The following is a 17,390-nucleotide window of genomic DNA, read 5'->3' as shown; positions in this document are numbered from 1 at the left end:
ACAAGCTCTCTTTTTGCCTGCTGCCATCCATGTAAGATGTGACTTGGTCCTTCTTGCCTTCTACCATGATTCTGAGGCCTTCCAAGCTGTGTGGAATTGTGAGTCCAATTAAACCTCTTGCTTTTGTAAATTGCCCAGTCTCAGATACGTATTTCTCAGTAATGTGAAAATGGACTAATACAGTAAATTGGTACCACTACAGTGGGGCACTGCTGAAAAGATACCAGAAAATGTGAAAGCAACTTTGGAACTGGGTAACAGGCAGAGGTTGGAACAGTTTGGAGGGCTCAGAATAAGACAGGAAAATGTGGGAATGTTTGGAACTTCCTAAGGACTTGTTGAATGGCTTTGTCCAAAATGCTGATAGCAATATGGACAATAAAGTCCAGTGGTCTCAGATGGAGATGAGAAACTTTTTCGGAACTGGAGCAAGATGACTCTTGCTATGTTTTAGCAAAGAGACTGGTGGCATTTTGTCCTTGCCCTAGAGATTTGTGGAACTTTGAACTTGAGAGAGATGATTTAGGGTACCTGTTGGAAAAAAATTTCTAAGCAGCAAAGAATTCCAGAGGTGCCTTGGGTGCTGTTAATGGCATTCAACTTTATAAGGGAAACAGAACATAAAAGTTTGGAAAATTTGCAGCCAACAATGTGATAGAAAAGAAAATCCCATTTTCTGAGGAGAAATTCAAGCCTGCTGCAGAAATTTGCATAAGTAACTCGAAATGTTAATTTCCAAGATAATGGGGAAAATGTCTCCAGGGCATGTCAGAGGTCTTCACAGCAGCCCCTCCCATCACAGGCCCCGAGGCCTAGGAGGAAAAAGTGGTTTTGTGGGCCAGGCCCAGGGTCCCCATGTTTTGTACAGCCTAGGGACTTGGTGCCCTGCATCCTAGCTGCTCCAGCCATGGCTGAAAGGGGCCAACATACAGCTCAGGCTGTTGCCTCAGAAGGTCCAAGCCTCAAGCTTTGGCAGTTTCCATGTGGTATTGAGCCAGCCAGTGCACAGAAGTCAAGAACTGTGGTTTGGGAACCTCTGCCTAGATTTCCGAGGATGTATGGAAATGCCTGAATCTCCAGGCAGGAGCTTGCTGCAGGGATGGGGCCCTTGTGGAGAACCTCTGCTAGGGCAGTGCAGAAGGGAAATGTGAGGTTGGAGCTCCCACACAGAGTCCCCACTGAGGAACTGCCTAGTGGAGCTATGAGAAGAGGGCTACCATCCTCTAGACCCCAGAATGGTAGATCCACTGACAGCTTATACTGTGTGCCTGGAAAAGCCACAGGCATTCAACACCATCCCGGGAAAGCAGCCAGGAGGGAGGCTGTATCCTGCAAAGCCACAGGGGTGGAGCTGCCCATGACCATGAGAACCCACCTCTTGCATCAGAGTAACCTGGATGTGAGACATGGAGTCAAAGGAGATTATTTTGGAGCTTTAAGATTTGACTGCCCCGCTGGATTTTGGACTTGCATGGGGCCTGTAGCCCCTTTGTTTTGGCCAATTTCTCTCATTTGGAATGGCTTTATTTACCCAAGGCCTGTATCCCCATTGTATCTAGGAAATAACTTGCTTTTGATTTTACATGCTCATAGGCAGAAGGGACTTGCCTTGCCTTGGATGAAACTTTGGATGGTGGACTTTTGAGTTAATGATGAAATGAGTTAAGATTTTGGGGGACTGTTGGAAAGGCATGACTAGTTTTGAAATGTGAGGACATAAGATTTGGAAGAGGTCAGGGTGTTTGGCTGTGTCCCCACCCAAATCTCATCTTTAATTTCCATGCATTGTGGGAGGGACCCCATGGGAGGTAATTGAATCATTTGGGCAGTTCTTTCCTGTGCTGTTCCTGTGATAGTCAATAAGTCTCATGAGATTTGATGGTTTTAAAAAGAGGAGTTCCCCTGCACAAGCTCTCTTTTTGCCTGCTGCCATCCATGTAATATGTGACTTGCTCTTTCTTGCCTTCCACCATGATTCTGATGCCTCCCCAGCCACGTGGAATGGTGAGTCCAATTAAACCTCTTTCTTTTGTAAATTGCTCAGTCTCAGGTATGTCTTTATCAGTAACATGAAAACGGACTAATACAGATTTCAAGAATGCAAATTTCAGATCAAATATTTGCAAAGACAGGGGCTAAAATTGAAATAATAAAATATAAATATAAAAGTGGCATAGAGTTGTAAACATCAAGCCAGGGAGTCAAAACCCTTAAATAAAATCTAAAGAAAGAGAAGAGCAATAAAATAATGAGAGATGTTTTAAAATATATGAATGTGTTCTTATGTTTTATACTTGCTTGTGACTAACCGTCTTTTAGTTCAGACAGAGGCATCTAATGCCTCAGGGAGCATAAGACTTTTAGAACAAGAATTAAAAGAGAAGGAAAAAGACATCATTCAGGCTTTTAATTTCAACTATCTCAAGTTTATTATATGTTATCATGTTGAAATTCAGGGATTGCTGAAATTGATAAAAGTTGTTTTATCTCCAAACCAGACCTGTCATATATGTTGGTTCAGGTTGAGCCTAGCCCATAAGTGTCAAGGAATCTACTCATGTCACTGACATTTTTATGCCTTTAAGATTGTTCTGTATTAGAAAGCATGAAATTGCCAATATTCCATTGTTTTAAGCTATAAAAATGGGAAGTCTACGTAATTGAAGTTAGTGTTACATTTTTAATCTTTTTCACTCTATGTTTGGGTGATGTATAGGCTTATTATGAAAATTCCTTGCACATGACATTAAAAGGTCTTATTCTAATAAATGCAATTTACGACAAGAAGTTTTCTAGTCATAATATAGAAGTAAAATATCTTATTCTTGCAGAATTTATATATTAATACACCATTCTGTTTTGACTTATGCAGGAGGAATGCATTTGACAGCAAAGCTTGTTAATCTAACAAAATTTAAAATAAAGTTGTGTTTCTACACAAGAATGTCATCTTTTTATTTTCTTGAAATTAAAAGAAAAAAATTTCTATTGTAAATGAGCCAGAAAAGTTGATATATAATATTGTTCTTTATATAACCTGCCATTTATGTATATGACTAAAATGATATTGCAGAGTTTACAATGTAAGTGGACAAGTAACTTAGTCATATAAATAACTATTTAATAATTAATAATCACTGATTATCAATAATCACAAAATTAACATTGCATAGATATAAATGATCACATTTATAGTTATAAATTTTCAGCTAATTGTCTTGGCCAGTTGTTTAGGAGCAATTGTTCTTTTGTTGTGAAAATTTTGTCAGTATAAAAATTGCCTATTGTTGAAATTTATGAGTTTATCATGCACCATTCTTTTAAATTCTTACACATTGTAAAATGCTTTCTAAGCTATTATATATTATTTTCTCCACATGTCAGGATAAGAAGATAAGTTTTAGAGAACAAAATGGGAAGCCATCAGAAAAGTAAATGAAAGAAAATCTTTTGAATCATTTGAATACATTTTTGAAGAAAATAGATGGAATGCTATAAAAAGGACAAGATTTCTGAGCCATTATATTCAGTATAATATAGCACTAATATGTCATTGATGGAGAAGGATATGAATTTAGCTTCTATCTTCATGTCAGCCGTAAATGATAAAACTGAAGGAAAACTGAGAGAAAATGTACATGAAAAATCCATTAACCAAATGTATTTTCTGAAGATCTGGATACCTGACAATGTAATCTGAATATTAAACAATGGAAAAATTTTAAATTGCCAAATGACAGAAAAGACTTCAAAAGCATTAATGAGTTCTTCCAAATTCTTAAAAATATAATAGATTCTGGTTACTTCTTTGCAAACCAAAGTATTTTATATATTTTTATATTACAAATTAGGTAGATAGAAAATATTCACCCAAAGACTGAGAAGGTGGATATTGTATGAAAAACGTAGGCAGTATTTATTAAATTTTCTTGGCGAACATGAAGAGAGCAAAAATAATGGTAAGTATTCAAAATTGAAATCTGATAAACTGTTGAAGCTTTCTTTTTTTTTTTCAGACGGAGTCTTGCTCTGTCGCCCAGGTTGGAGTGTAGTGGCGCAATCTCGGCTCACTGCAAGCTCCGCCTCCCGGGTTCACGCCATTCTTCTGCCTCAGCCTCTCCAAGTAGCTGGGACTACAGGCGCCCGCCACCACGCCCGGCTAATTTTTTGTATTTTTAGTAGAGACGGGGTTTCACCATGTTCTCGATCTCCTGACCTCGTGATCCGCCCGCCTCGGCCTCCCAAAGTGCTGGGATTACAAGCATGAGCCACTGCACCCGGCCGAAGCTTTCTAAACAGAGAGTAAGTTAGAACAAGAAGGATGTTGGCAAGCACTTTAGAACAAATTATATACACAATTTATTTTTTACCAAAGCAACTACTAGTGTTCAGAGGATAATCCAGGAAATTCTATGATACATTATGGGATTTTCTTCTATTGCAGAAAGTCTATCAAAACGAGTATTTTTGGGCAGTTTATTCAGTAAGAGACATAATCTTAGAAGGATCATAGACCTTCTTAGTAGAGTACTTAAAGAAAAATAAAAGCAACTTACATTTAGACAGAAAAAAGTAATTTGAGATTTCAGAGATACAACAATGCTGCCATATCATTGGAAAAGAGGATAGAAGATCTTCAAAATAGTTCAAAGGATTGTACATTTCTTGTTCTGTGCATTCTCTGAATTTGGTGGTAATGAGGTAAAAAGCTTTATTGATTCCAGTATATCAGCTTAAACAAATGTTGAAGTATACTAAATTTGAAACCATTTCCAAAATGGCAATGGAAAAGTCAAAGTGATGCCTTCATGTCACAGAACATTAATTAAAGGATATTACTTTAATGTTTTTTTTTTAGAAATTGTTGTTGTATGAATAAAGATCTAGATTCTATGGTGCAAAAACAGATATATTTTAAAAATATATACTTTTTACATTTCTTTGGTCTGTACTAAAAATTTAAGCAAAATTAATGCATGAAAAAAGTCAAAATATGAAAGCCTCTGAAATCATTGAAGAGATTATGAAATTCTTTGAAGAAACCAATTTGTTGACATTTATAAAGATATTGTTAATGCTAAATAAATTATACATTATTGTTATTGACACTAATTTATCCAATTCAAAACACACTAGGAAAAGAATAGACTCCATTTGACTGTAAAGCTCACAGTCAGCACATCCATAACCGAAATATAATCTCAAAATTATTCTTTCCATCGAATATAATTTCTTCCTTAAAAATAAATTTGCTGGCCGGGTGCAGTGGCTCATGCCTGTAATCCCATCTCTTTGGGAGGCCGAGGTATAATTCCGGCTACACCGAAGCTAAGGCAGGAAAATCCCTTGAACCCAGGAGGTGGAGGTTGCAGTGAACCGAGATCATGCCACTGCACTCCAACCTGGGTTACAGAGCGAGACTCTGACTCAGAATAAATAAATACGATACAATAAAATAAAATAAATTCGCAGTGTGAAAATAATTAGATTTTGTGTTTTAAATGGCAATATATATCTACCAATGAAAATAAACACAGTAAGAAATGTACTATTGATAATATCTCTATTCTTGAAGAACTAAAATACTTAAATTTTATAAAACCTAGTACAGCTTCCATTATAGTTTTCAAATATATTTAGACACAAATATTTTTGATACCCTTTAAAATACCTTTGTAGCACCCCTCAACTATATTAATGTTGCCAGTGAAGAAAGTAGTTACTAGTAAAATGTATTAAAAATTACTAAAAGTTCACCATGTCACATGGCTTAAAACCAGCCATAATTTTTAAATAGGAAACAATTATTAGAGCAAATACACATGGGAATTGTAGTAAACTCTTTTATTTCCAGGAAAACAAGGCATATACGTAATTTGTTTACAACAAATTATTTGTTGGTCATCCTAGTGACCTTAAATTTTAATGATTTTAAAGTTTCAAAGTTGTTATTTTTGAATTTCAAATCATATAATTTGTACAAAATGACTTTATATTTCTTTTCAATGTTAGTGTTAAGAAATTAAAAATATACTAACCTTCGCTCATTTTTTTCGCTTGAGTAAAAGGTGATTTTTTACTTATTTGCCCACAGCCATTCTGCTCTAGATACTTCCTTTTACATTTCAAGAGCCTTGCCTGGGGGACTCAAATCAGAACTTTATTGTAAGTCATAGGGTAGATGATATATTTAATATAAGGAAAAACAAAGAGATGAAGGAGAAAGTGCTGTGCGTTGTAAATGGAGCCGGAGGAAGGGTGATTTATGAGAATGTTGCCTGAGATCATCACTGAAATAAGAAGAGAAAAGAGAGTTCCATTGGAGAGCAGGAAAAAAAGGTATGGTATTACATTTGATTTTTTAAATTTACTGTGTATTTTAGAAACAAAACAACAAGAAGGCTTAAAGCTTTGTTAGCCCAAAGCACCATTTGAAAACTGGGATAGACTAAGATGCTTTTAGTAGCTCATTGAAGGTCTCATCACTCTGCCTCATTCTTCCCATTATTGAGTGGGAATTGGGAGTCTGTATTAGAGATTAGATACATTTCTGATAGAAATACAACTTACAGGCTGGGCGCGGTGGCTCATGCCTGTAATCCTAGCGTTTTGGGAGGCCGAGGTGGGTGGATTGCCTGAGCTCAGGAGTTCGAGACTAGCCTGGGGAATAAGGTGAAACCCCGTCTCTACTAAAAATACAAAAAAGCTTGCCGGACGTGGCAGTGTGCACCTGTAATCGCAGCTACTCAGAAAGCTGAGACAGGAGAATCGCTTGAAGCCAGGAGGCGAGATTGCAGTGAGCCGAAGATTGCACCATTGCACCCTAGCCTGGTGACACAGCGAGACTCCATCTCAAAAAAAAAAAAAAATTAATTTACACATTTACCCATCTGAACTTTAGGGTGTAAATTTAAACTCATGCTACACTAACATTTACTTAATAACTATTATGCTGTTAAGATGTGCTAAGCCTTTTATATCTATTCATTTAATATTCAGAAAAGTTCATGAGGTGGATTTAGGGAGATTAAGCAAATGCCCAAATCATAGAAAATCATTTGCCTGGTCAAAGATTTGTGTTCTTTGCACTTTATACTGCCTCTTAATAACAAAAAATTGTCTGCATTTATTTATGGAGGAAGAATATAGATGGGGATGAAGGAGGAGAAGGGGAAGAGAGGAAGGCCCTGCCACAAAGAGGGTGAGATGGAGAAAAAAGAGTTGAATAGAGGGAGGGAAAGGGAAGAAGGTAAGAAGGTAAAGAAGAAAGGAGGGAGGGAAGGAGCGAGAGAGGGAGGGGAGAAGGAAGGAAAGAAAGAAGTCAGGAAGGAAACAGCCATACTACTTGCAGTTAGAGGTATAAATATTAAAGAGAAAGACCCGAAGAGATCAGAACAACTCAAATTTCTTTTGTGACTGTCCACTCAGACAAAGCAAATGATGTCTGGAATGAAAGAGAAAAGGAAATACATCTCAAAAGGGTAAATGATTGGATTCTAAAGGTGAGTTTTAAAATTTCTCTTGCTCAATGATTGGATCTTATTCTATAAGGTAATGTGTAGAAGAAATATTAGAGTAGCTTTTAAGAATTATAAAGACTAAGAGAAATGCCAAAAAAGAAGATAGAAAGTTATAATTCTGATTTTCACCATGGTAATACAGGTCTAGAAAAAAATAGCTTTATCAGATGGATTTATAACTGGTGGATAGTGTTCAAACAGTAAGGATGGATGGTTTGATTTCATACTGGAGGGGGACTTTTAGCACAGAAACAGTGAGTTTGTCTCTCAACATTTTATAGCAAATAGTCTACATTTTATATAGTAATGACTTATGTGGAGGGGGAAGGGACACAGAATTTTCAAATTACACGAAACTGAAAGGGATAGGAAAACATTTCATGGTAAACACTAAATGCAAATTGATGTCAATATGTTGCTTTGATAAATTAATGTTAAAAAATAGACGATCTTGAACTTTATTTTAAAAAGGGACTTCCCAGATATAAAATAAAAGCTACGAAGCTTATACACGTGGGCTTTCAGATGACCTGACCCTCAATATGAATTGTTATTGTCATGCGACTGCTGGTAAATCTACCTTGAGCCTCGACTTTATTAAAAGGAGACATTTTCTCAAAAGAGAAAAACATGACTAGTTCTGTACACCATTCTTTCAAGGAGACAGAGGAAAAGGAACAAACAGGGTATATTTGGAGATAGTGACCAATGCAGGGTCAAAGCGAATTGCAGACCTTTGAGAAACCAAGCTTCATCCACACTGCCTTCTTATGTTTAAAAGCCTGTAAGGTGAAAAGCCAATATGCTTGCTCCATAGAAGCTCTAGTTCTGTGGAAATAGTGTTAATGCACATAGATTGTGGAGAAACTGATTTTGACTTAAGGCAAGGCCATATTTCTCACAGTCACAACTGATTGAATAGTAGGTTTCCCATCACAGAAGGTCTTCAAATACAAGTTTGATGATCAACTGGGGCAAGGTATTTTGTATCGTTCATTGCTTTTGTCACCTGTTCCCAAATAACTCTTGGAACATATTAGCCACCAACAAATATTTATTGAATAATTAAATAGAAAGAAGTTACAACCAATATATATAAAGCAGTCATTATTGGTCAAGCATAGCTAATTTTCCAAAATGCTATAGTGGGAACAGTTATTTTTATTTTGTAGCTCAGAGGAACGAAGCTAACAAAGACAGTCATTTGTCCAAGCCACCCAGGAGATAAGTGGTTAGAGGCAGGATTCTAATCGCAGCCTATCTGTCCCAAGTGTTTGAAGATTCAGAAGGTGGTTGGCCCAGATGATTTATAAGGTTCTTTCACCAAACATTCCATTATATGTGCCAACAGGAAGAGCTTGAATTTACCAACTGTTAGTACATTAGAACCAATTTGTTCACTGTATTTGTTAACATTCACATGAGGGGTAGGGATATGGTCTCTGAGGCAATTACATATAAATTGTGGACATTTTAATTAATTAGTAGGGAAAAGTTCAGGAAGGCAGCCAGGTAGAGTAGTTTAGTATGAGTTTGAGTAGCTGGAGGCCAGGATAGGGCTGGAACTTTATTCTGTTTTGGGTGCCTAAAAGAAGTGTATGGAGATAGCAGAAAGTGCAACCAAAGACAAATTACACTATTTTGTAATCTTGCCTGTTTTAAAATGCTCATTAGATTTTGATTAGTAATGCAGACTGTGAGCTGTTGAGGCCAGGTTTCATGTCTTATTAATATTTGCACGCTCCGAGATTTGCACAGTGGCATGCAGCTGGAATGGTGCTGATTTGAATGGACAGCTTTCACTTGTAAAAAAAACGCCTGCTTATAGTAACTCTGAAATTTACCAGCAGCTTATCTTTAAGATTTATCTCAAAGTTTTTTCTAGAAAGTATTCCATGACTGACTTGCATAACTACCTTTGTTTGTTATTGTTTTAAAATTATTTATCACCTTGTGTTTCCCTATAAGAACACCACCGTGACTGATTATAATGCACTGCTTAATTATCTGCAAGCTCCCCCACACCAACCCCAAAAACACACACAAGACTAAACTCTCGTGTAGTGGTGTAGGGATGGTAACCAAAGCAAAACCTCCATGAGACAAAGTTCAACAGGTAAGGCAAACTTTATTCAAAGCTGTAGAGAGGGCAGATCTGTTCAAACTTTATTCAAGGCTATAGAGAGGGCAGAACCCAGTCTGAGCTCCATTCTGCTGAAACAAAGCGCTAGAGAGTTCTTCCGAGGGGACGTGGGGGTAATGATAGGCCATGCTGGTTAATTGTTTTTACTCAAAGGAAAAGGTAAACTTTCTCCTATCTTCATAACAGAAGGTAGTTTTGCAGCTTGCAGCAAGGTGGCTGCTTAAGTTAGGCTCTGATTTTACCCCCGCTCCACACAAAAATGAGACATAGAGACACCATCTTCCTTTATTACATTTCAAAGGGATGGCTCTCAGGTCCTTAAGAAAGGCGTTGTTTGCATGTTCTCACTCATAGGTGGGAACTGAACAGTGAGAACACTTGGACACAGGAAGGGGAACATCACACACCCGGGCCCGTCATGGGATGGGAGGAGCGGGGAGGGATAGTATTAGGAGATACACCTAATGTAAATGACGAGTTAATGGGCGCAGCACACAAACATGGCACATGTATACATATGTAACAAACCTGCACATTGTGCACATGTACCCTAAAACCTAAAGTATAATAATAATGAAAAAAAAAACAGAAAGGTGTTGTTTGGTTTTAAAATTGACAAGAGGCTTTCTAAAAGATTTACATCTCAAATGAGCAAATAAAGAATTTACTATGACAAGTTTTCTAAAGTATATAATCTATTAAAAAAAAGTGGCGAGGGGTTGGAGTGGGTGGCATTCAGGGGCCTAGAGTCAGGAAGAAGCCTGTCTGCAGTTTAGTTAAGCTGAGGGCAAGGTTAAGGCCCTCTAGGTCAGTGCACTGTAAAAGTTGGCTCGATAAACATATAAATAAATGAAGTTTATTCTTTAGGGTCATAATTTTAAATGTGTTAGTTAATCGTAAAGTAATTAAAGCAAATTTAAAATAATGTTTCAAAAAACTTATTTTATGTCTCTCACCCATTTGATATTGTATTTTGTAAAAAATGCCACCCCCCAAAAAATTATATACAGAATATGTATAAACTTTAAATAAAATTAAAATGACTCCTTACAACTTTTCAGCTAGAAACTTAATTTATAAACTATTTACTGTGGTTCAGCACAGTATATAATGTAACACTTTTAAATGATATGTTAAAAGTCTTAAAAAAATTAAAATTATGCTTTCAGAAGCTATTGTATTTTCAACATTTTGGTTTATTCCGAAGTCAAAAACATGTACCAGACACTGAAACATTATGCATAAACTTTCTCTGCAGTAGCTGTGGCTATAAAATAGAAATAATAATGCTTTCTTTTCCTACCTTGATGGGCTGTTTATGAGGAGCAAATGGGAATGTGAAAACACTTTCGTATTGTGAAAATAAATGCTAGGAAATATTAAAATGATTAATGAACATAGCAAGTCGGTTATGAAAGTATTTTCATTTTCTTAACAATAATATCTAAGAATGTAATAAGAAATAGAGATCCAGGCTATCTCCTAGAACATGGAAAATAATATTTGGTAATCATTACTAAAAATAATTGGTAGGTCTGAGTTAAATAATATGTTTAAATTTTTTTTTACATTAATAAAGTTAAAATATTTTTAAATATATTGATTATTGGCCTCTGAAAGCATGGTAATATATAGAAGAATAACCACCAGGCAGATAGAATCAAATGCTTGTTAATATCACAGACTTTATTTAGACTCAGGTAATTTGCGTTCAAATACCAGATCTACTACATACCAGGTTTATAAACTTGAACAAATTACATGAACTCTCTAAGCCTCTCCGGTTTCTCATTTGTGAAATAGGAAAGGTATCTACCTCCCAGGGCTGCTGTAAGACTCAAATAGGATGAAGTAGGAAAAACATTCAGCACAGTGGTTGACTCCTAGAAAATTCTCAAAAGCTTCAGAACACACACACACACACACACATACACACACACACATACACACACACAAACACACACACACATACACATACACACACACAAACACACACACACATACATACACACACACACAGACATAACCATATATATAGTTACAATGCACATCAGTGATAAACTGGATAAAGAAAATGTGGCACATATATACCATGGAATACTATGCAGCCAAAAAAAGGATGAGTTCATGTCATTTGCAAGGACATGGATGAAGCTGGAAACCATCATTCTCAGCAAACTAACACAGGAACAGAAAACCAGACACTGCATATTCTCACTCATAAGTGGGCGTTGAACAATGAGAACACATGGAGACAGGGAGGGGAACATCACACTCCGGTGCCTTTCGGGGGGTGAGGGGGTAGGGGAGGGATAGCATTAGGAGAAATATCTAATGTAGCTGACGAGTTGATGGGTGCAGCAAACCACCATGGCACACGTATACCTATTTAACAAACCTGCACGTTCCGCACGTGTATCCCAGAACTTAGAGTATAATAAAAAAACTATCAATTAAATATATATAATATATAGTTACAATATATATGATATTATATAGTTATATAATATATAGTTATAATAGATATTATATAGTTATATAATATATAGTTATAATAGATATATAGAATCCTAACCTGTGCAGATTAACTTTTGGTTCCATTCGTTGGAACTTCCTGTGCTCTTGAAACAATTCCTTTTTTTCATTCAGGTGCCAATATTTCCCCTATAGTCTTTATTACACAATTATTTGGCATATAAATCTTTCTGTTTCACTGTTAGTGCAGAAATTTTAGCAAGCCCTATATAATACACCATTAACTTTAAACTGCTTAAAATAAAGTCACTTTCTCAAACCACACTTGGAGCATGCATCAGAGGTACTGTAGTACAGAAGCAAAGACGCTCTATTGAGGTTTTTGAGCCTTCAGTTTGCCATTTATAATCTGTCTTTAGAAAAGCTACTTGTCTTCCAGAATCCCAGTTTACTGATCTGTGACCATTCAGATAATGAAAACCACCTGAAAAGATTATTGGAAAGATCAAAGGAGATAATTCATTCTGAAACACTTTATAAAAGTAAAGTACTTGTTTAAGCCATCCTGCAGAAAAAGAATACGCTGCCACCCAAAATTTGGTTTGATTGTCAAGACTGATGACACACACACACACACACACACACACACACACACATACACACACGGTATACACATGATACATAATGAGGCTATCAGGGGAGAACAAAGCAGGCCTACCAAGTGGGTTAGAAGTGGCTTAAGAGAGCAAGGAAAAATACTGGCTTGGGGTTTCTGTGATGGGTAGGGGATGGTACTGGGGTGAGGGTCCCATGCAGGCACTGGTATACATGCTTTGAACTTCGTTCCCTCTTCCTTGTGGACAGCACTGGCTTCCCACTATAGAGGCTGAATATGTGACCCAGCCAATGGGAGCTGAGAGGAAGTGAGCAGGAGGGACACTAGGAATGATTTTACTCTCTAATAAAAGGAGACACATGGGAGCTAAATGATCCATTCTTAACATCAGGATATTTCTGTAATTCAAATTCATAATTGAGTAAACTAATCCATTTTAGAGTTGCTCAGAAACATTTCCGCAAGAATCCAAAATACCCATGTGTTCCAAAAAGACACTGTGCCGCTTTACATAGAGAAAAATAAGTGAAAGTAAGTATTATATTTCTCTGTGACAACCCATTTTAATATCATTGTCTACTTCTTGATAATCAAAAGTTCTAATTGTTAGTAATAAAGTACCTTGGTGAATAAAATAAAATGAATACCATGCCACCTGATGAATACAATTTGTAGAGTAGACACAAAATTTCAAATGGTAGAATCTGGGTGTGAAGGGTTTTTTGGCAGTGATCAGTTTGGACATACTGATTTAAAGTGTGACTTTTTTTCTTGGAGACTAAGCATTTTAAAAATGGGATTGCAGTAAGCAAAATGAAATGACTCCCCAAAGATGTTATGTCAAAGGCCCAGAATCTGTGAATATGTTATATTACATCACAAAAGGGACTTTGCAGTCAGTTAGAGGAAGAGAGGTTTAGGTGGGAAGTCTTGCATTCTTCCGATGTTATCACATATTTGTGTGCCTCATCCTCATCCTCATAACCTTAACCCTGAAGCCAGGGAGAAATAGAATTATATATAACTGGCTTAATGGTTACTCAACCCCCACCCAGCCAGCCTTATTGAGATGGTATCATGGAAATATAACTTTTGAATATTTGACAGTTTTCCAACCAAATGTTGTCACCTACAATCTCCAGAACTTATTGCAGTTGTTACAGCTTATTAATGACGGAGCATTATAATTACCTATCTTTTCCATCATCTCTCGAATTCGCTATGTAAATTCAACAGCATGCATTCTCATGCACTTATTTTAAGGTACTGAAGAGAAATGTATTATTTCCCTTATCTGTTAAAGCCCAGAAAGTAAGGAACTGTAGATCTTTCTTCACTGTCAAAGTTCTAACATCACTTTTTAAAATTTATTTTCTAGTATTAATTATTGGAAAGATATAAGTAGCGAATAAAAAGTTTATTGTAAGTTTTTTTAAAAATTTAAAAGTATCTCTTCTGTTTTGGAAATATTTGCGTATTTTTCTTGTTTTAGTTTATTTATTTATTTATTTTGAGACAGAGTCTCATCCTGTCTTCCACACTGGAGTGCAGTGGAGAATTCTCTTTTTTACTCCACGCTCCTGGTGACTCTTATTCCACCTTCCCTGTTTCTCCTATTGTTTGTTTTCCTTTGAGACATTTGAGGGAGAAATGTTAAAAGCTGAAGTGCTGTTTTTCTGGTTAGTGGATGCAACTTCTAATGGGTGTCCTTTGAAAATACGTAATGCTAGCAAAAGTGGTAATGCATTATCATATGTCCAAGGTTATAGCTCTGATTTCTCCATCCCATCACCTGACTAAGGGTCCCTCAATCCAGAGACTATAAGGAAACAGAAGTTAAGAAATTCCTTTTTTTCCATTTATTTTTCTTATTTCTCCTTTCTCAAATTACATGCCAAATTTTCTTGAATAAATGTTTAAAAATTGTATGTTTCTTTTCAAGTAAATAGATTAATTCAAGAAATGAGGTTGCCTTAGCTTTTTCCTGAGGAATGGTCTCTGTCTCAGAGTCCATTTCTAGGTATATACAGATCATTTCATAGTTATATAGCAGCCATCAATAGCTGAAACATTATCAGATTAAACTTGTTTCTTAGATACACCTCTTGCTGGTTAATTATAATTCTGAAACTATGTCTACAGATTAGTGTCTGTCTTAGAATACCATGAAACCTGACATCTTGTTCCATCATTTTGGGTTACTGATTCTTGTCTTACAGTCTTTGTCATTAACAATGAGATGAAGAAATCAACAACTGATTTTCCCTACAGAAGCCATTAATCTTATGAAATTAGTTCCCCCGATGTATTCTGAGAGAATTTGTGCCGAAATTACAAAATTGGGAAGTCTATATTATGTCAAAATTTATTCATGATGGAAAACTTTCTGATATTTGATTATTAAATGATTACTCTACACTCTTTTTAAACTTTGAACTCTTTACTGTTAATTGCTATGTCTCCTACGCATGAAGCAAGCTGTCAGCATTATATTGTCTGTAAACTTAAAGATGCTACATACTCTTATAAGCTATATTTTCTAGTTCTTACCTTCTAGGAAGTTTTTAACATTTGGTTCCATTGTATACCATAGAAAAAAAAACATTTTTGTATAGTATACAGCAATAAGAGTGGTGAAAAATGTCTCCAGGTATCTCATTTAATAATATTATATATCACTTATGTAAATTATACAGTTGGCATGAGATTAGCATTTTGTTGCACAACATTTGGTTTAAGGCACTAGGGAAAATTTGGGTGAACAGGTATTTTTTGCAATGTTGAAGAACATTATTATATACCCAGAAATGAAATTTGACTAACAGAAAAAAATATGTGATTTGGATATTACAATTTGGATAATACAATTGAAGTATTCTTACAATTTTAATCCAATAAATCAATATAGTTAAGTTCCACTGTAGTATTTATTCACTTCTCTCTTATGGCAGAACTAGTTATTTTGCATTTCTATCTTGTCTATTAGAATATTAGTAACTGAAGTGTATGTCATATATATTTAAGAGCAAAGAACAGATCTTCCACATACGAATGTGGAATTAAATTGAATATTGAAGAAGACGAGAAGGAAAAATTGATAAAAGTTGGAAAAAATAGACCAAAGTCAATTTGTGGTACTCATCATTGATGCTTGAAGCTCAAATGAACATTTAAAAAATTGGAAGTTGTCATGCATAGTACCAAGCACCTCACTTATTAGTAAGTCTCCTCTCTAGCAACTTCAACTTTACAGGCTCCAGGTGTACTTGACATATGCTTTTGTGTCAAGTATCTTTTTGGGGAAATTACCCCTCCTTCATTCTCGGTCAATCAGATTAATGTGGGGTTGATCCCACTTTCTAGGTCTAGGAATGACAAAATCTTGTGCAAGGCCTATGCAATCATAGTACCTTCATGATACACTAATGACTTAGCAAAGTTGACTGAAATCCTACTCAAGGATTGTATAGCACTATCAAAAAATAATATCCCTTTTGTTCCCGAGATTGTTCCCTGTGTGAAAACTTATGCCTTGAGCTACTGGTGATCATCTTTGTCATCTCATAGGAAAATTTAGCCCAGAAAAATGCCAACACAGAGGAAAGCAGAGCAGATTGGTGGAAAAAATTGTGACTTGTCTGGAGATCATTCATTGAATCCATAACCCATGCAGCCAGTTTCACCCCTAGGACTTTAGGTTTATTGCATATGCAAATAGATGAAAGCTGACCAATATTATAAAAGGAAATGAGCTCTGCCTTTTAAGTAACATTCCTAAAATATGAAATGTACTGAATAGAGATAGATTGACTGTCAATGAGAATTTTCCTCCCAAGGCTGCAATGTTGGCATTTTTATGTACGGTCTATTTTAGTTAAAAAGTCTAACCATGTATTTTTCAAGGCTGATGTTTGAGATCCCTAGAATTTCCAGACTATGTAAATCTTCATGTGAAAGTTACTGTGTAGAATAGGAGTCAACATATAGAAGTTGGTCTCAGAGCTACAGGCAGTAACTGGGTAAAACCTTGGGTTATTTCCCTTTTTGCATAGAGCGATTGTATCTTTAATCGTAGTTGGAATAGTGTTATAATGAAACTAGAATTTTAAAATTGTGCAGGAAATGTTGGTGTATCATTGTCAATACAGTTGTGGAACATAGTGGATTCATTGACGAACCAGTGCATAACTTTTTGGATCCACCATTCCACCATCTTAATCCATGTACCTCAAGGGAGCTTGGCTCTCCCTCTAGGTTCAGGGCAAAGCACTTGGCACAGGGCTGAGTACCATAAAAATCAGTTCAAGGATGGGTATATCAACCAGACTAGGCCACCTCAAAACCGTCCCCCTCAAAAGTGTTACAATAAGTGTCCACCTCAAAACTGTTACAATAACTGTTAGGAAATAAGAACACTGTCTGTTTTCAAGTTTTGTTATCTAAGATATTAGAGGCCAGGTGCGGTGGCTCATGCCTGTAATCCCAGCACTTTGGGAGGCCAAGGCGGGCAGATCACGAGGTCAGGAGATCAAGACCATCCTGGCTAACATGGTGAAACCCCGTCTCTACTAAAAAAATACAAAAAATTAGCTGGGCATGGTGGCGGGTGCCTGTAGTCCCAGCTACTTGGGAGGCT

This window comes from Nomascus leucogenys, chromosome 9, assembly GCF_006542625.1.
Source record: "Nomascus leucogenys isolate Asia chromosome 9, Asia_NLE_v1, whole genome shotgun sequence".
NCBI lineage: Eukaryota > Metazoa > Chordata > Mammalia > Primates > Hylobatidae > Nomascus > Nomascus leucogenys.
This window is presented reverse-complemented; position numbering follows the sequence as displayed.